Genomic DNA, 20,158 nt, shown 5'->3' on the forward strand with positions numbered 1-20,158 from the left:
TATCACTTTTGTTAGATCATTTTGACAAGACTGTAATATATGTTGGAGTAATAAATACATAGATTTTTACACCTACGTAATACAACCTGGTGACGTAAAACCTCCTACTATTCTCAAATTGTGTTCCATAAGTCACAGTATTGTGTGCAACATTGCTCAGCCTATACATCCTAATAATATTATAAATTCGAAAGTGTTATAGTTTGTTTGTGTTGCTTTTACGCGTAAATTATTGAACTCATTGTATTGATATTTTATATAGACATTCTTTTTGTCTCTGGGATAAATAAAGTAAGAACTATTCTTATTTTGAAATCTCTCATGGTGACTCCCCCATGAGTCTCTAAAATAGTGAAAAATCTTATCTTTTGTCTCTAAAGTTGTAAAATCAAATTGAAAGGGCCTGGCAAATGTAATTAATTGTACTATGTAGGCATTTTGTAGTGACAAAACTAGCATATGTTTACTTGTTTTAATTGCAGTGTTATATTTTTATCAATGTATAGTCTTCAAACCGTAAAATAACGCTGAAAGTAACACTTATTGTAAATTTTAAACTATTCTCCAGATGATTACATTATAATTTTTAGTAAAGCTAAACTTGTAACTGTAAATTTTTAGTAAATATTATTAAGCAGTTCTTGGTCAGTAGAGTAATGCAGATATCTAAAACAAATTACTGTTTAGCTTTTACTACAGATTTAAGACCATTACAAAATCAATATTAGTTGTTCTAGTGACACTAACCATCTTAGAACAACGTATTAGTATGTTTTTTTGTTCGAGAAACAAGGCAAAATCAAAAATAGAAAAAATAATAAGACCGGAGTAAATTGAAATGGTCATAAATGTATACTTTATGACAGATTTTCTGAACCGGGGCAACAGGGTTAATTCAACACTGACGTCAGAAATATAACTCCCTCGAACTTTAAGTGCTCCGACACGTGCTAGGCGTATGAAATTGCACGATAAATATATTATCTTTCTTTGAACAACAACTTAAGGCAAGGAAGATATCTAAGACCGGAAGTACGTTACTAGGGCTAGACTGAGACGCTATTTGATCGAAAAAGGTTTCTGTTTGTATATATTTTCTTCATCTTCTGGACCACAATTGCAACCACCTATGTCATTAGAAATACCTGAGACGGAAAGTGAATGTAAAAGGTTGTAAGTTGATGTTTTATGACCGAATTAGTTTATCGAAACTTTTACATGTATATATTTTCTTGATGGGGGCATAAGGTAAGGCAAACTCAACAGTACAGTCTGAAATGTTATTTATTCAAACTAGCAATGAATGACCTGACACGAAAATCTTGAAATATTGTATATATATATATATATATATATATAATATATTCTTAAAAATGTGTGTCTCCTATTCTTTTCTTATTAATCAATTACACTTCACCTAATAAAAGTTCAATTTTGGCTAGTGTATATCTTTTCAAGTATTTAAAGAACTAATTCAAGCATTAAAAATTATATAAGTTATGTGTACATATTTCTAAAATTTAAAAACCGTACCACTTAATGTAGCTTTATTAATGTTACGTAAAAGAATAACGGTATAAAAATGTTTCTCATTGTCTCTCACATGTAACAATAAGTGTGATCAAAATATGTTATTCTAGTTTAGAGTTTGATTCATAGTAAAAATTTATAAATAAAATGAAAATGTAAAATTATTTATTGTTTGAATAATATAAAAATATTTAAAATTAGTATATTTAAAAATAGAATAGTTAACATAATAGTTAAAACGTACTAAATATATAATATATAATATATATATTATACAGTATTATACAATTATAATACATTTGTAGAGGTCAATAATTCACTGCAGTTACTTTACTGTTTATTTTTATAGTAAGAGATGCGTAAAGAAGTTACGAAAAATATCACATGGAACTTTCCTTTGCTCATATAAAGTACAGAAATCCACTTTGATCTTACGTAAGCCTCTCCTTTTTAGGGAGGGTAACCGATAAGCAGGATTTACGCTACTGTTAGACTGTGTATAAATATAAAGTTGGACTTACTTGACTTAAGTATTTTTATAAGGTGATTTTTAAAGAATTTGTGGTGTTTTTCATATTTTCCATTTCTTTCTGGTACACATAGCTTTGTCCAATCTAAGATATATGAGATAGTATACTCTTCACGAAGTTCTTGGTGTAATCGCTGACAATTTTCATATAAACAAAATATCCTATCTGGAAAACCTTTTTTATGCCAGTACTTTGTGATTGTCATCACTAGTACAGAAATTTTTATGTGTGTGTGTGTGTGTGTGTGTGTGTGTGTGTGTGTGTGTGTGTGTGTGCGCGCGCGCGTGCATATATAATGTAAGAAACTATCGTGGGAAACCACTACCAAAGTTTATAAACTGTTTTGTTTCCATACCTCGGATTAACCGCCACCACTTAGGACATTTAAGTGACAATGCAGTGCATATATGAGAGGGATATAAACTTTAATAAGTTTTGTTACACAAGTATCCAATCTACATGTGTGATAAAACAGTATCTATACAATCACGTCTACTTGCTTCTAATTGTGCTTTCTCAAAAATATTCAAAGCAATATAGTAAATGGGTCACAGAAAACTATTACGATAATATATATGCTCAAGAACTAAATTTTTAGATTAAGCACACATCACAGTTCAAAAGGAGTAGACGTTATTGATTTTAAATTGTCTTTAAACATGCATAAGGCATATATTTAAGCCTACGCCAAAATTAAAAACAATATGTAGCGAAAAAAACCGCCGTTATTCAAGGTTTACAGCAGAAAATCTTTATAAAATCAAGCATATGTCTGGTGGCCCAGAGTGAGAAAAAAAATCTAGTACTAACCAGGAAGAAAGAAGAAGAAAAATCAATCTGGTTTACGTCTTGTGACCCGTCATCTAAAATAAACAGGTAAAAGGAAGGTAATGGTTAAGGGCGCACTACACGATTCTGGGTTTTACAAAATAAATTATGTTGCAGGTAACAGTGTATTTGCAGAGCAGCTACGGCAACACTCTGCCAGAAGATCCTGGCTGACGACATAGGCGTGGTCCTGATCCAAGAACCATGGACCATTGGCAGCCGTGTGATGGGGATGAGCACCGCTAAAGGTAATTTGATATATGATTCTGGCAGTAACAACCCTAGAGCATGTATATATGTCAGTAACAAAATAAAATCACTAAAAATGGCACAAATGTGTTCTAGAGACACAGCCGTGACAGAGGTTCACTTGCAGACAGGTGATGGCAACATCAGAATCCTGTTTGCATCAGTTTACCTCCCATACGATTCTCCAGAACCACCGCCAACTGCGGAGGATGAGGCGGATTGTGGAGTTCGGAACCCTTACGCGGAGGCACCTGATTGTCGGTTGTGACGCGAATGCCCACCACACCGCTTGGGGGAGCAGCAACATCAACAATCGGGGTGAGTGCCTCTTGAATTTCATAGTAGAATCTAACATAGTTATTATGAATTAAGGCCGTAAACCTACTTTTGTACAAAGAAGAGGTACAGGGGTAAGAGAAGAGGTCTTAGATATAACTCTGACTAGCAACTATATATGCAACGAAAAGTTTTTAAACTTGGAGCATGTGCTAGATTAGAAGCATTCTGACTTTCAGTATCATAAGTATATCTCCGTTGACATGGAGGTCGTTATAAAATAAAACTAGAGACCTATATAGAAACCCAAAGAAAAACAGATTGGGTAGCTTTCAAATGACAAGAAGCTAAAAAACCAATCATAGTAAGGGAAATAATGGGTTATCCAGGGGGCAAGGAGAAGTCGAGGACATGAGCGGAACTCCTTTGAAAAAGTACGCCACATGATAGGAATTCGTACCACAAAGCCTTCGCCCCGTGATTGAGTGGAAAACACATCAAGGACAAAAAAAAGCATGTTGGTTTGGGAAACCAGGGGCTGGGAAACCTTGAGGAAAAATAACCGTTCGGCAGAGCATATGTACATGCAAACCGTGCAGGGAACTGGGGAGTGAGGTACTCTGCTGCCCTACTGAGAATGTCTACAATAAAGAAGGTGAGAAGAAGCTAAAGAGAAACTCGTGGACAGAGAATTCTGGTCAGGAGTATTTGATTAAGGCTCCTGGGACTGCGCAAAAACCTCCAAAAAGTCCTAGCTCGAACAGCCCCACAAATGTGGGTTGGGGGTACTATACTTAGGGAAGATGGGACTCACACCATAGGATCCTGAGGAGGACTCTTCAGTTGGTTTATGTAATACACACTTCCAGGATCGTTTCAAACCAGGAGTTGAGAACAGTTTGTTAGTGAAATGGCGGCGAGAACCTAGAGATCTAGCTCCGTCTAAGTGTGGATGTGCTGTGCAAAAGACTGTCATCAACTACTTAGGGATAAAAACGGGCCTTGGTAGTCTTTTAAGCTCGTTCAAAATCACCAGGTACCGATGGCATTTTTCCCGCTTTATCTGCCACGGATGATTGGGGGACTTGGTGATACCCTGCTCCTACGGGACTGTTTTAGAAACTAGTCTAGCGACAGGAGTTCATTTACCTCTCATCTTAGAGGGCCCTCTAGTGGTTTATATTTATCCCGAAGCCAGGCAAACCCTCCTATGAGGTTGCAAAGGCTTATATTTACCAATAAGGCCTAACATCCTTCTTTGTCAAGACCATGGAAGGAAGGTTCTGGATAGGGCATTTATAGGGGACACAAGTCCTCATCAAATCGTCCCTTACATCCAAATCAACACTGGCCTATCCACGAAAGGTTAAATACTTGTGAAACAGCCCTACACTGTCTGGGTTCTGGCAAGATTCAGCAAAGCTTATTGAACATAAAGGAAATAGCTGATAGCAGTGTTCCTGGACATTAGAAGGAGCTTTTGATAATACGAGTACTCACTCTATAGTGTCATAAGCTTACATCCAAGGGTACGGAGAAAACTGTTGTTGAGGTGGGAATTAAGTAAACAGGCCTTTAATGAGCAGAAAGAGCACAGGCATCTCTGCTGCGGAAATCACAAGAGGAGGTCAAAACGCAAGCGAGGATTTCCACAAGTGAGGTGTGTATTATCAACCTAGCTGTGGAACATAGTTGTGGGATGGACCTTACTCTGGACTCTGAAATGAACAGGGTATGTATGCTCAAGGGCCTATGCAGATGATGTTGTTATTTTTTTTTTTACTCATTAAGAGGTAAGCATTATGGTAACGTGTCTGGAAATGATGCAGAGAGCAATGGCCATTGTGGAGCGATGTGTGTGGACGAAGAAGGACTTGTAGTTAAATCCTTCGAAGAACCCGTCATGATACCATTTACAAGAAGAAGGGAAACTGGAAATCACACAAGCCAGTCCTATGTGGGGGGAGCCAGATGATATCAGTTAAAGCAGGGAGTTCTTAATATCTAGGTGTCAAATGGATTGATAAAACTCACCTGGAATTGTCATCTGGAATACATAAATCCAGACGATCTCAGGACCTACATTGATGGATGGTGAGACGTGCAGTAGGATGCCAACATGGGGGCTTAGGACCCGACATGTACTACCACTGGCTGTACACCAGAAGGTGTTCATGGTAGGCGCAATGTAGTGGTGTATGGACTCGAGTGGTATGAGTGGCGACCAGAAAGTCGCAACAGGTTGACGTGCCGCAAAAGAAACGCCTGGTCAAAGGTACAGCGGTTGGCCATGCTTCGGAGGGACAACGGGTTTTGCCATTAGAGAGGAACACCAACCGCTGCTTATGGAAGTAGTGCTAAATCTCCCAACCCTTAGGAGCATTATTCTGTCATAGGAGAGGCTAGGATGGCTGCCTACAGGACTGAAGTGCAGATGGGAACTGGCATTATCACCATAGGCTAGTAAGCACATCCAAAGATCGTTGACATTCTCAAAACTGGATATTCTAGAAAATGGAGTGTCTGACAGAATGGGCAAAGGTTACCGGAACTGGGAAAAACCATTTGTCAAGTCAAACATTGTTGAGAGGAACAGGAGATGGTCAAAAGGTGAGCCTGACTACATGAAGAAGGGCATCTAACCTGGTACACTGGACGGTGTCAAAAGACTCTGAAGGGTACTGGGGCAGGGGTCTGGGGAGCCAGAACCGAAGGGTTAACTTAAGCTTTTGCTAGGTTAAACTGGCAACTGCCCTTTCAGGCTGAAGTTGTACAGCCCTTGCAGGAATGTGCAAGAGTTTAATTTGGAAAGGGGCTACAAAGGCAAAAAAACATCTACATTAACTCGGACAGCACGGGTCTGCTTCTGTAGGCCTTGGCCAACCATGACTGTTAATTCGATGGCAGTCTGGGGGAAATGCCATAAGGTCTTGAAATTGCTGGCGAAAAACAATAAGTTTATTCTAAACTTGGGTGCCTTGGACATAGAGGAATCACAGGCAAATGATAGGGGCAGACCCGGTTGCCGCTAACTTGGGAGCCAACCTGTCTTCTTACCGGTCCTGAACGGAACAACGTGTTGGAGGTCTCCATGTTGGGTATCGTTTAACTTGTAGCACGTAGATCAGTTACCAAGTGGGATGGCTAACAAAGACACCTACAACATTGGAGAAACACCTGGAGGGGAATGTAAGGGCAAAGGGGTTTCCGGGAATGGGAACCGCCAATTTTAAAGGGGAAACCTGTCAAAATTTGGGGGGTTTTATTACAGGTCTTTATTTCCCCCCCAAAAAGTAGGAAATTCCAGTTCGAAAACACTTCAAAATGGGGGACTAAAAAAAGAACACTTATTGAATTTTTGGTTTACGGAAAAGGGGAAAGATTATGTTTTTTTAAAAAAAATTGGGAAAAAAGATTGTTCAAAAAGATTAATTTTGAAAAGGGGCCCTTTGGAACACTTAAACCTGGGGGTCAAATACCATTAACAACAAAAGGTAAAAGGTTTTAAAAAAAAAAAAAAAAAAAAAATTGTTTTTGAGAATATTTTACGTTTTTCCATTTTTTTTGTTTTTTCCAATTTTTTTTTAAAAAATTTAAAAATTTTTAAAATTTTTAAAAATTTTTAAGCAAAAAGGCCTTTTTTGATCCCAAATTTTAAAAAATTTTTAAAATCAATTTTTAAAATTTTCCAAAAAAAAATTTCAAAAAAATGTTTGGTTTTAAAAAATTTTGACTTTTTGGGAAAAAAAAAATAGGCCCAAAAATTTAGACAAACCCAAAATTTTTTAAAAAAAATTAAGTTTAAAAATTTATTTTTTTAAAATATTTTCCAAATTTTAAAAGTAAATTGGAAAAAAAAAATAAACTTTAAAAATTTAATTTAAAATTTTTTAAAAATTTTTAAAATGGGTTATATTTTTTATATTGAATAAGTTTTTTTAAAAGTAAAATAAAGGGTTTAAATTTCTTACCTTTAAATATAATCCTTCTAAAAAGGATTTTTCATTTAATTTTAAAATTTTTTTTTAAGGTTTTTTTAAAGAAAAAGTTATTATATGTAAAATTTTATTATATTTAAAATTTTAATAATTTAATTAAATTTTAATTTATTTTTTAAAAAACCCTTGCATGATATTTTTTGAAAAAATTTAAAAAATTTTGTTTAATAATAATATTCTAAATTTTTTCCACAAAAAAAATTGGTTTTACAAAAGTTTATTTTTAAAACCGTTTTTAAATCCCCATCATTTTAAAAGGTTTAAATCAATGTTAAATTTGTGTTTAAAAGGTTAATTATAGTCCTCCCCGAAAAAAGCTAAAATTTTTTTTTTTCTGGGGTTTTTCCTTTACAGTTTTTTAAATTGGGGCCCTTATGAGAAACTACCTGAAAAAGCTAAATGTGTTTCTTTCTAATTTTTTTTTTTAGACGTGTTTAAAAAGGCTCAGGTGTTTAAGGTTTTTTTAAAAATCGATGGTATGGCGGTTTTGGGGGAAAAAAATCACAAAAAGGGAAAAAATTTTGCTTTTATTAAAATTTCCAGGGTTTTGGGAAATCAACCCAAAACTTTAAGGATGAAATTTTATAATCAATTTTCTTTGGCAACCCTTTGAAGAAAATCCCAAAAAAAACAAATTTTACGTTTTTTACATTTATTCTTTAAATTTTAATTTTGTTTTAAATGAAAAGGTGTTTTTTAAAACGTACGAAAAACCCAATTCTTGGAAAACTACCGCACCAAAGTGTGTTTCAGATTTTTTAAAATTAATTTTTAAAATCAACCCCCTTTAAATTTTTGGTAAAAAAAATTTTTTTTTTTTTAATACACAGAACTCCGAAAAACAGGGGGGCCTTCTTTGCCCCAAGTGAAAAATTAAAACATCAAATTTACAAATTGGGTAAAAATTTTAATATAATTTTCCCTTTTTCCCCAAATAAATATCATTAATTTATTAAATTAAAATAAATTTTTTTAAATATTTTTTACTTTTTTTTTAAAAAAAAAAATTTTTTTTAATTTTTTAAAATAAAAATTATTTTTTTAAAATGTAACATTTTTGGGTTTGGGGTTTTATTTTCATTTTTTTTGGGTTTAAATTTTAAATATTTTAAAATTATTTAATTGATTAAAAACCCCCCTTTTAAATCGTATTTTTTAATTTTAAATATTCAAACAAATTTTCAAAAAGGTGGTTTGATAAAGTTTTTTAAAAATGGAATTTTTTTTTCTTTTTTTTCTTTTTAAAAAAAAATACAAAAAATTTTATGGTAAACTAGATTTTTTCCAAAAAATTCCCCCAAAAACAGTTTTTTAGTTTGTTAGGGGTTATTTTTTTAAGGTTTTTTGTTTGAAAAAATTTTTTTATTTTTTTTTGGTTTATTAAAGTCTTGGGTTTTTATTTTTTGTTAAAATTTTCTTTTTTTCAAAAAATTTTTTCTAATTTTATCAATATTAAAAAAAATTTTATTTTAAAAGGATATGGGTTAAATTTTTTCTGAAGTCGTTTTTTCTAAATTTACTAAAATTTAATTTTGGAAAAATTAAATGATTTTGAAAAATTAAAAATTTGGGTTTTTTTGGAGGCTTTAAATTTTCTTTCAAATTTAAAAAATTTTTTTGGATAAAAATCTTTTTTTTTAAAGTTTTTTGGAAAAAAAATTTTAAATTTTATTTATTTAAAAGTTTTTATTTACAGGAAAAAAAATTTTTTTTTAAATCAATCCTTTAAAACTTGAAAAACACCCAAAATAAAAAATTGCATTTGAATAGGACAATAAACCCTAATTTTTTTATAAACCTACAAAAATAAAGGTTAAACTCAAATTAAAAAATTTTTTTAAATATTAAAAACTTTTTTTTTAAAAACTCACCTGTTTTCCATTTAAAATTTTTTTTTTAATTGAACCCCCTTTTTTGGGAATAAAATTTTTTTTAAAATTTGGGCACATTTAAAAAACTGTTTGAACTTTTTGTTAAAAATTTTTTCATAAAAAAAATTTTCCTTTTTAAATTGTATTTTTTTTAAAAAGGGTTTCCCCAAAATTTTTTAATAAATTTCCATTTTAAAAAAAAAAAAATTTTTTTTTTTCCAAAATATTTATTAAACCCAAAGTTTTTTAATTTTTTGAATGTAATTTTTCACAAACCAAAAAAAATTTTCCAAAAATTTAATTTAACCCCCTTAAAATAACCTAGTTATAAGGGGGTTTTTAAAACCCTATAAATTTTTAAAAAACCCAAAAGGTTTTAAAAAGTTAAAAAATTTTTTTTTTGGGTTTTTTCTTTCCTGGGTTATTGAAAATTAATATTTTTGGGACCAAAAAGGGTTAGGTTTGATAATTTCCCAAAAAAGGGGAATGTTTAGATAAAACTTTTTTAGAAATTTGATCTTAAAAAACACAGAAAAAAAGTAAAAATTCAACCCGAAAAATTTAAACTTTAAGGGAAAATTCCATTTTAAAAGTTTTTTTTGGGGGTTTAAAATTTTAAAAAAGGGGAGGGGAATGGGTTTTTTTAGAAATTTTTTTTATGAAAAATTCAAATTTGTTTTTTAATGAAATAAATAAATAAATAATCAATAAATTTTAAAAATTTTTAAAATTTTTGTTTTTTAAATTTTTTTAAAAAAATTTAATTTTTTTTTAAAAAGGGGGAAAAATTTTTAAAAAATTTTAGTTCTCGAAAATTTTTGGGTTTTTTTTTTGCAAAAAAAATTTTTACCCATTTCATTTTTTACTATAATTTATTTTTTTAAAAAAAAACCATTTATTTTTAAAAAGTTACCCATAAACCGAAAAAAGATTTTTTTTTGATTGAAAATATTGGGGGAAACCCCAATAAAATGTTTAAAATTTTTTAAAAATTTTGTTTAGGGTTCAGGTGATATTATTTAATTTGGGTAGACAAAAAATTTAAAAAGAACCCTTAAAACCATAAATTTTTAAATTAAAAATAAAAAAAAAATTTTTAAACTAAAAAATTTGTTTTTTTTAAACTTTTTTAAAATTTTAATTTTAAATATCCCAAAAATTTAAAAATTAAAAAAATTTAAAATTACGTTTATTTTTGTAAATTTTTTTATTTTTATTAAAGGATTTTTTTTTGTTATTTTTATAGTTTTTATTTTTTGCTTATCTTTAAATTTAAAAAAAAACCCAGACGAAAATTCATATCCCTTTAAAATTTTTAAAAAAATTCCTTTAAATTTAAAAAAAATTATTAACGCGAAAAAAAAATGATTTAAATACATTGTATCCATTCAAAAAATTTAAAATTGAATCTATTTTTAAAATTAAAAAAAAATGCATTTTTGATTTGTTTAAAAGGAAAATTTTAAAGTTTTTTTAAAAATCAATTAAGGTTTTTAAAAGTTTTGGAAAAAAAATAAAATTTAAAAATAAAAGATTTTTTTTGAAAAAAAGGGATTTATTTTAAACGAAAAAAATATTAATTGATAATTTTTTTTTTAAAATTAAAATTTTTTTAGGGTTTACGGTTTTTTAAGGGATAATTAAAAAAAGATTAAAAAAATTCCTATCAAAATTTTTTAAAATTTTTTTGACCGTTTAGGGGGAAAAATTACCGGGTAATTTGGTCATGGCAATCCCTTTTTTTTGGGGGGGCCCCCGGGGGGGTTTTAAAAAAGGGGGGTTTTTTAAAAATGGTTAAATCTGTTTTTGGGGGGGGGTTTGGTTTAAGTTCTAAAAATTCCCATTAGTTTTAAAATTTTTTTTTAAAAATTTTTGGGGCATTTTTCGTTTTCTTTTTAAAATGCCCCCCAAAAAATGGGGATAAAAATCAAATAAATAAAAAATTTGATGGCAATTTTCCAAAATTTATTTTTTCCCAACTTTAAACGATTTTTTTAAAAATTTGAAATTTGTTCTAAAATATTTAAAATTTCCCTTGTTTTTTAAATGTAAAAATTTATTTAAAAATTAATAAAGAAAAAAAAATTTTTGGAATTTTTAAATTTTGTGATACGGTTTTATTTTTCCGGAAAAAATTTTATTTTTTTAAACCCCATTTTTTTTGCGGGAAAAAACAATTAGTTTTAATTTTAAGTTGGTTAATAAAACGAAAACCTGGGTTTTTTAAAAAACCCAGTAAGGGGTTTATGACCCAAAAGTTTTGGGGGTTACCCCAAAGGACAGTTTTTTCAAATTTAAAAATTTTTTAAAATTTTTCTCGTTCAGGAAAAACGTTTTTTTTCTTTTTTATTTAAAAAAAAATTTAAATTTTAAAAAAATTTTAATTATTTTTTTTTAAAAATTTTTATATTTAACAAATAAATAAATATTTTAAAATTTTTTCAAAATTAAAAAATACTTAATAATTACAATTTATATTTGAAAATTAAAAAATCTAAAATTACAGGTTTTTTTTTTAGTTTAAAAAACTTGTTTCAATTGCTTTTAAACCCCTTTTAAAAAAATCAAATTTTTAAAAAAAAATTTATGAAGGACCATTTAAACCTTGTGGGTTGTTTTTTATTTATTGGATAATGCGCCCAAATTTATTCGTTTTCAATTTTTTAAACTAATGCAATTCGTTCCAGGAAATTTTTTTTTTCCCAGCAAAAAAATTTGGGGGAAATGGGGGAATTCATAAAACGTTTGGGAATAAGAAAAAAAATTTTTTTCTTAAATTTTTTTTGAAAAAATTTTGAATTTTTGGTTTAAAAAAAAAAATAAAAAAATTTTTCTTTTTTTATTTTTAAAAAATTTTATTAGAAATTTTTAAAAAACTTTTGGAAAAATTTAATTTAAAAATTACAATACTTTTAAAAAAAGGAATCAAAGAAATTTTTTTCCCCCAAAAGGCTTTTTAAAAAAGGGGTTATAGAAAATAATGTTTTTACAAAAAACATAAAACGGTTGAGTTTTTGTTGGGAAACTTGAATAATAGGGGCACAATTTAAAAAAAATTAAATTTTTTAAAAATTTTTAAATTTTTTTTCAATTTTTTAATAAAAAATTTTTTTAAAAAACAAAAAAAAATTATAAAATTTTTTTTTTAAAAAATTTTTAAAAACTTTTAAAAGTTATAAAAAGGAAAAAAAATTTAATTAAAATGTTCTTTGGACGAGAAAAATTTGATTTAAATTTAGAAATGGTGTCCTGAATTCATTTTTTATTTTCCCGTTTTGACATTTACAAATTAACGTTTAAAAAACCTTGGGGAAAATTAAAAAATTTTAAAAAATTTTTTAAAATTTTTAAATTTTTTAATAAAAGTTTTTTTTTCGGTTTGCAAAATTTAAAAAAAAAGGAAAAAAAATTTTTAAATCTTTATTTATTCTAAAAATTGGAATACCAATTTTTAAGTTGATAAAATATATCAAATTTTTAAATTTTTTTTTAAAAAAGAAAATTTTTTTAAAAATTTCATTTTAAGTATATTTTAAAACCCAAAACAGTTTTTTTTTTTTTAAATTTTTTTAAAAATATTTAAAAAAACCCATAAAAACAATTTTTCTAATTTAAAAAAGGTTTTTTATATTTTATTTACAAAATTTTTTTTAATTTTAAAAAGGGTTTAAAAAATCCCAAACCTACAAGGACGAAAATTTTAATGTTATATTTTTGTTTTAAAAATTTAAATTTTTTATAAAAATTTTAAAAATTTTAAATTTTTTAAATTATTAAAAAATTAGGTAAAGGATTTCGATTTTAAAAAAATTTAAAAAAGAAGTTATTTTTTAAAATAATTTCAAAAAAAATCCTTTTTTGGGTTTGAAACCGGGGGGTTTACTTTAAGACGTTAAAAAAAAAAGGTTTTTGTAAACTTGTTGTAAGTTTTGGGAAGTTCTTTCTTAAAGAAATTTGGTTTTTTTCTAGAACCCTTACGCCAATTTCCCCTTTGTCTAATGACTTTAAAATTTTTTAAATTATAATTTTAAAAGTTTAGTTTAAAAAATTTCTTTTTAAAAAAAAAGGGGGTTTTTAAAATGTTTCCTTTATTTTATAGTAAAAATTTTTTAAATTTTTTTGGTTTGGGAAAAATTTCAATTGATTTTAAAAATTTTTTTTGGGGGTTTTTAAAAAATTTTTTAAACTATTTTAAAATTTTTTTTGGGGGAAAAAATAAAATTTTTTCCTAAATCTTGATAATTGCTACTTTAAAAAAATTTAAATTTTTTTTTTTAAATTGGGGGGGGGCACAAAAGGGTTTCCCTAAAAATGTTACTTTAAAAATGGGTAAAAACACAATAAAAATTAAAGAAAATTTATTTTTTTAAAAAAGGGAAAAACTTTTTTTTAGAAAAAAATTTTTTTTTTTAAAAGGTTTTCTAAAATTTGTAATTTCATTTTTTTTTAAAACCCGGTGGGAATGCTAAAAAAAAATAAATATTCCTGGGGTTTAGTCAAAAAAAATCGGAATTTTATTTTTTTAAAAAAACCCCAAAACGTTTAAGAATTAAAAAATTCCCAAAATAAATTTAAAAATCCTTTTAAAACCTTAGTTTTATTGAAAAAGCATTTTTTTTTAAAAATAGTAAAATCCCTTGGGGGAATTCAGAAAAAAAAATTTAATTTTGGGGTTATTAAAATTTTTTCCCCTTTTAAAGAAACAATAACCGTTTTAAATTTTTTTATTTGATCCTTTTTCCTTTTTTTTGATTTTCAAAACCCCCTAAAGCAAAAAAATTTAGGAATCTTAAAAAAAAATTTTTTAATTTTTTAAACGGGTTTTAAAATTAAATTCAAAAGGTTTTTGACTTTTTAAATACAAAAAATTATTTTTAAAAAAAAAATTTTTTTTAAAAATGATTTATTTTTTTTTAAAAGGTGAGTATAAAAAATAAAACTGAAGGTTTTTTCAAAAATTTTTTAAAAAATTTTAAAAATTAAGAAGGGGGAAAATTTTGGAATTTTTTAAATTATTAAGTTTATAATAATAAAATTGAAAAAAATGTAATTTTTTTTTTTTAAAAAAAAAACGCCCCTTTCTTTTTGGGCCCCAAATTTTTTTTATTAACAAAAATTAATTCCTTATGGGTCATTATTTTAAAAAAAAATTTTTTTAAAAGGTTTTATTTAGGGGTTTTTCCCCTTTTAATTTATCCGGGTTTATTTTGGGGGTTTAAAAAAATGGGGAAATAAAATAAAAAATTTTTGGGGGGTATTTAATTTTTTTCTTTTAAGGTTTTTTAAGGTTTTAAGAACCATTTGTTTTTTAATTTTTTTTAATTTTGGATTTTTGGGGAATTTTTTTTTGGGTTTATTAAGCCATTTTTAAAAATTCCGAGTTTTCCCCCCAAGGTAAATTTTAGAGAAAAATATTCTTTAATTTTTTTTTTTGTTGAATTTTCCCTTTTTTTTTTTAAAAAATTTTTTTCCGCCCCTAAAATAAAAGCCTTAAGGAAAATTGGGTTTATTTATTTAAAAAATTATTTAAATTTTTTGTTTTTCCCCTTTAAAAAATATCTAAATGTTTAACCGGTTTTTTAAAATTTTGGTTAAAAAAAATTTTTTTTGGCGGGTTTTCTTTTTTAATAGTTTTTAAAAAAAAATTAAAAAAATTTTTTTATTTTGGGAATAATTTTTTGGTAAAATTTTTTTTGGGTTTTGGGTTTTCCTTTTTTTCCCAATTTGAAAAATTACGAAAAAAAAAATTTATGTTAAAAAAAACTAAGGTGTTTTTTAAAGAAAAAAAAGTTTTTTGGGAAGCTAGGAGGAAAAAAATTCACGGGGTTTTTAAAAATTTTTTTTTTTATTGAATTTTGGTTTAAAAATTTTTTAAAAAAAAATTTGTCAATAAAAAAAACTTCCTTGTTGCAATTAGGTTGGTTACCCATGCTTTCCCGGGGGATTTTTTAATTTTCTTGGTTTTTAAAATTTAAGGTTAAATTTAAAAAAAATTTTTAAATTAAAAGTTTAAAAAAATACTTGCTATGGTTTTTAAATTCCAAAACGACTAAAGAAGAATTTAAAATTTTAATTTGAAAATCTTTAAAAAATTCTAAAAAGAGCAAGGCTTACCGAAAAAAAGCCCGGCCCCAAAATGGTTTTTGTTTTTTACGTTTTAAAACGGTTTTTTTTTTAAAAAAAAATTTAGGGATCACAAAGCCATCAGGTTTTTAGGGCATAAAAATTTTAAGTTTAAAATTTAGTTGATTTTTTTTAAATTTAAAAAATTTAAAAAAACGTATTAAAAAACCCCTTTAGGGCAGTATAATTTAATTTATAAATAAATTAAAGGGGGGGGGGGGGGGAAGTTGCTAAAAAATAACCCTTTAAAAAAGTTATAAATTTTTCAACCTGCATAAAAAAAAAACAAAATTTTATTATTATAGGTCCATTAAAAATTTATCTTTTTAGAATTTTTTTTAAAAAAATTCCCTCCCAAAAAAAAATATTACAAATTTTTTTGGTTTTAAAAAAATTTAAAAAATCCTTTTATTCATAAAAAATTTTAAAATTTAAAAACCAAAAAAAAAGGGGAGTGGTTTTTAAAACATATAAAATATAAATTTTTATTTTCCAGTTTTATTTGTTTTTGGTTTTGGGACATAATTGGGGAAAATGTAAAAAAATGAGTAAAAAAATTAAAATAAAAAAATAATAATTTTATTTTTTGCCGAAAATAAAAAAATTATTTTTTAAAAAAACCAACAAAATAAAAAAATTTTTTTTCAAAAATTTTTAAAAAATTTTAATTTATTTTTTTAAAAAATTTTGGGTAATTTTTGCCTTCTGGTTTTTGTGGTGTGTTTGGGATTTTTTGTTTTTGCCTTTTTTTTTTGTTTTTCTTTGGTTTTTTAAAAGTTTGGGGGGGGTTATGTTTGGTTTGTTTTTTTGGGGGGTTTGTTTTTTTTTTTAAATTTTTGTTTTTTTTTTGTTTTTGTTTTTTTTGGAGATTAAACAATAAATAAAATTTTTTATTTTTAATTTTTAAAATACTAACAAACCAATAACTTGGTTTGGGAAAATTATATTTCAATTTAAAAAAAAAAACCCCCAATATGTCTTTTTTTAACTTAGGAAATTTTTATGATCGTAAAATTTTTTTTTTGGTTAATTTTAGGAACTCTAAAAAAAAAAGGGAAAGTTTTTTTTTAAAAAAATTGCTTTTAAAGGAAACAAAAGTTAAAAAAATTAATTTTTGGAAAAATTTTCAAAAATTTTTTTTTAATTTCTTAATTTTTTTGTTTTTCCCCAAAAAAAAAAAGGGGGAAAAGTTAGAATTAACCCCAAATTAAGTTTTAGCCCCCCCCTTCCCCCTTTTGGGGTTTTTTTTTTTAAAAAAAAATTTTAGGTACGGTTTTTTAAATAAACCAATTTTTAAAATTTTTCCTTAAAACTTATTTTTCAAAAAACCCAAAACCCGGAAATTCAAAAAACCCCCCTCCTAATTTTCGTAAAAATATATAAAATTTTTTTTTAACGTTAAATTAATAAATGAGTTAGGGTTTGGTTTTTTAATTTTAAAAAAATTCCCGGAAAACCACTTTCTTTCCCTTTTTAAACAAAATTTTTAAAAAAAATTTTTAAATTTTTGAAAAAAAAAATTTAAGTAAATATATTTTTTCCCAAATTTTTTAAAAAATTTAATTTTTTAATTTTTAAAAAAAAAATTTTTTTTTAAAATTTTTTTTTTTTATTAAATAAAAAAAAATTTTGAATTTTCAAATCTCAATTGGGAACATTTTCTTAAAAATTAATTTTGGGGACCAAAAAAAATTTTTTTTTTTAAAATACTGTTTTAAGTGCCTTTTTTTTTTAAAAAAAATTTTAAAAAAAAAATTTTAAAAAAATTACCCTTCAAAAAAAAATTTAAGGTTACTAAATTTTTTTTTAAAATAAATTACCCCCAAATTTAAAATTTTTGGGAAAAAAAAAATTGGTTTTTTGGCAAAAACTTTTCGAAAACATTTTAGAAAAAAAATTTTTTTCTTTTTTTTCATGAATTTTTTTCTTTTTTTAAATTTTGGGGGCAATGCGATTAAAAATAAAAAAAATATTTTTTGTTATAAAAAAAAATTTGGGGGATTAATTTTTTTTTTTGTTTTTTTTAATTTTTTTAAACCCTTAAAATTTTTAAAAAAAAATTCACCCTGAAACCTTTGGTTGAAATCAAACCAATTGTTTTTTTAAATGGCTTTCCCAAACGTTTTTCAAATTAAGACGTTGTAATTAAAACTGTTTTTTTTTCAAAAATTTTTAAAAACTTTAAAACTTGACTGTTTTTTTTTCATTTATTTTTTTATTTGTTTGGGGGAAAGGGTTCTAAAAAAACCCCCCCCTAAAAAGAAAAATAAAACATTCAATACGTTTTTTTAAAATAAAATAATGCGGGGAAATTAATTGATTTGTTAAAAATAGGGGAAGGTTTTTTAAATTTGGTTTTAAATAAAGGAAAGTGTTTTTTTAAAAACTTTTTAAACTAGTTTTTCCGGCCCCCCAAAACTGGGGTTGAAAAAAATTTTTTTTTTTGGAAAATAAAATTTAGAATTTTGGGGGTGAGTAATATAAATTTTTTAAGAAAAGTATTTAAAAAAAGGGGGGTTTAATTTAATTTTGTCATGTTAAAAATCTTTTAAAAGGTATTTTCCGCCTTTTTTTGGGAAGGCTAAAAAAAAGGGGTTTTATGGGTCTCGGGTGCCCCCCCCCTGGTCAGTAAATATAGATTTCGGGCCCTTGGGGAGGGTTAAACCCCCCAAAATTTCACCTTTGTTTTTTCCATTTGTTAAAATCTTCTTTGTTTTTTTGGGGAAAAAATTGTCCGGTAGTTGTTTTTAGTTGAGAGCGCCAAAAAAAAACCCTTGGTTTTTTTTGGAAAATGGTTGTTTGCAAAAGGAAGGGAAAAAAAAAAACCCTGAATTTTTATCCCGGGGCGTTTTAAAAAAAGGGCCAAAAATTTTTAAATTTTAATTTCGAAAATTTTTTAAAAAACTTTAATGACTAAATTTAAAAGATTAAATTTATTTTCGCCCATGTGGGGGGCCTAAAGAAGTTCTTAAAGATCTTTTTTTTAACTTCGTACCTTCGTTTTTTTAATTTTTTCCCCTTTCCAAAAACTTTTTTTTAAAAAACAATTTTCCCAGGGAAAAACCGGTTAAAAATTTTTGTGCGGTAAACTGGTCAGCCAAAATCCTTCAAAAACCCCCGAATTCCTTTTTTGGAAATTTAAAATTTTTTTTTTGGGGGATAGAAATGTTTGGTTTATTTATTGGGATAAAAAAAATTTTGGGGGTTTTTTGGGTTCAAAAAATTTTTAAATTTAAAATTTAACTCTTAAAATTTTTTTTAAAATTTTTTTTTAAAATTTAAAATTTAAAAAATTTGGGGGAAAAATTTCTTTTAATTTTTGAAAATTTAGACTTTTTTTAAATTCAAACATTTTATTTTTTAAAAAATTTTTTCAAAATTTTTCTTAAATTTTTTATTAAAAACCTTTTTTTGGAAAAAGTTTGGATATCCTTTTTTGCGGCTTCGGGGGTTTACAATTTTCCGGGCCCTGGGAGAGGATATTTTAAAAATGTTTCCCTTACGAAATTTTTGGGGGGCCCAATTAAAATTTGTTATCCATAAAAAATTTAAAAAACCCCCCTTTTCAAAGGGGGGAAAAGGGAGAGGCATCAAAATTTTCAAAGAAAAATAAACCTTTGCTTAAAAAGGGGAAATTTTTTACAAAAAAAAAAGGGAATAAATCAAATATATTCGTTGATTAAAAATGGGGTTAAAAGGGAAAAGGGGTAAAGGGCATTATGATCTTAAACCCTCTCTGTATCAACCCAAACAAGCTTAAATATTGGGTTTTAAAAATTTTTCCCCCAACCTTTTTTTGTTTTTTTTAAAAAAAAACCCCCAAAAAAAAATAAAAATTTTGATTAAACCTTAAAAACTTAAATAAAAAAAAAAAAATTATATTTGGTGCTCCTTACAATATTTAAGCCCTTTTTTGCTAAGGGGTAAATTTTGTTTAATCCCTTTAAAAGGGTAAAAAATTTCTTGCATTTTCTTTTAAAATTTAAAAGGTGATGAAATGAAATTTTTTTTAAAATTCCCAAAAATTTTTATGTAAAAAATTTGTTAATTAAAAAAAAAATTTGTTTAGAATTTGTATTTTTTATAGAAAAAAATTCCTATTGTATTTGAAAAATTTAATTAAGAAACCCAACCCCCACCCCCCTGTTTTTAAAAAAAATTTAAAAAAATTTTTTTTTAACAAATTTGGGGTTTTTTTTGTGTGTTTTAAAAATTTTTTAAAAATCCCAATTGTTAATTTAAAATTTTAAAAATTTTTATATTTAATATTAATATTAAAAAAATTTTAATATTTTAATTAAAAAAATTTTTTTTTTAAAAAAACCCCCCCAAAAAAACCCCAAAAAAAAAAGGGGAAAAATTTTATTTTTTTTAAAAATTGGGGGTTTTGGGGTTTGGGGGGTTTTTTGGGGGTTGTTTTGGGGGTGTGGGGTTTTTTGGCTTTTTTTTTTTGGGGGGGGTTTTTTATTTTTTTTTGGGGGTTTTGGTTTTTTTGGGGTTTTTTGGTTTTGGTTGGGGTTTTTTTTGGGGGGGTGTTTTTTGGGGGGGGGGGGGGTTTTTGGGGGGGTTTTTTTTTGTGTGACCTTTTTGGTAAAACAATTAAAAATTTTTAAAATTTAATTTTCAATGATTTTTAAAATTACTTAAAAAAAATTAAAAACTTTTGGGGGAAAAAAATTTTTTTTTTCTTTTGTACCAAACTTAATAAAAATGAATTAAAAAAAAAAGGGGCGATACAATTTTTTATGCTAGT

Source organism: Homalodisca vitripennis, chromosome 4 (assembly GCF_021130785.1).
Source record: "Homalodisca vitripennis isolate AUS2020 chromosome 4, UT_GWSS_2.1, whole genome shotgun sequence".
NCBI lineage: Eukaryota > Metazoa > Arthropoda > Insecta > Hemiptera > Cicadellidae > Homalodisca > Homalodisca vitripennis.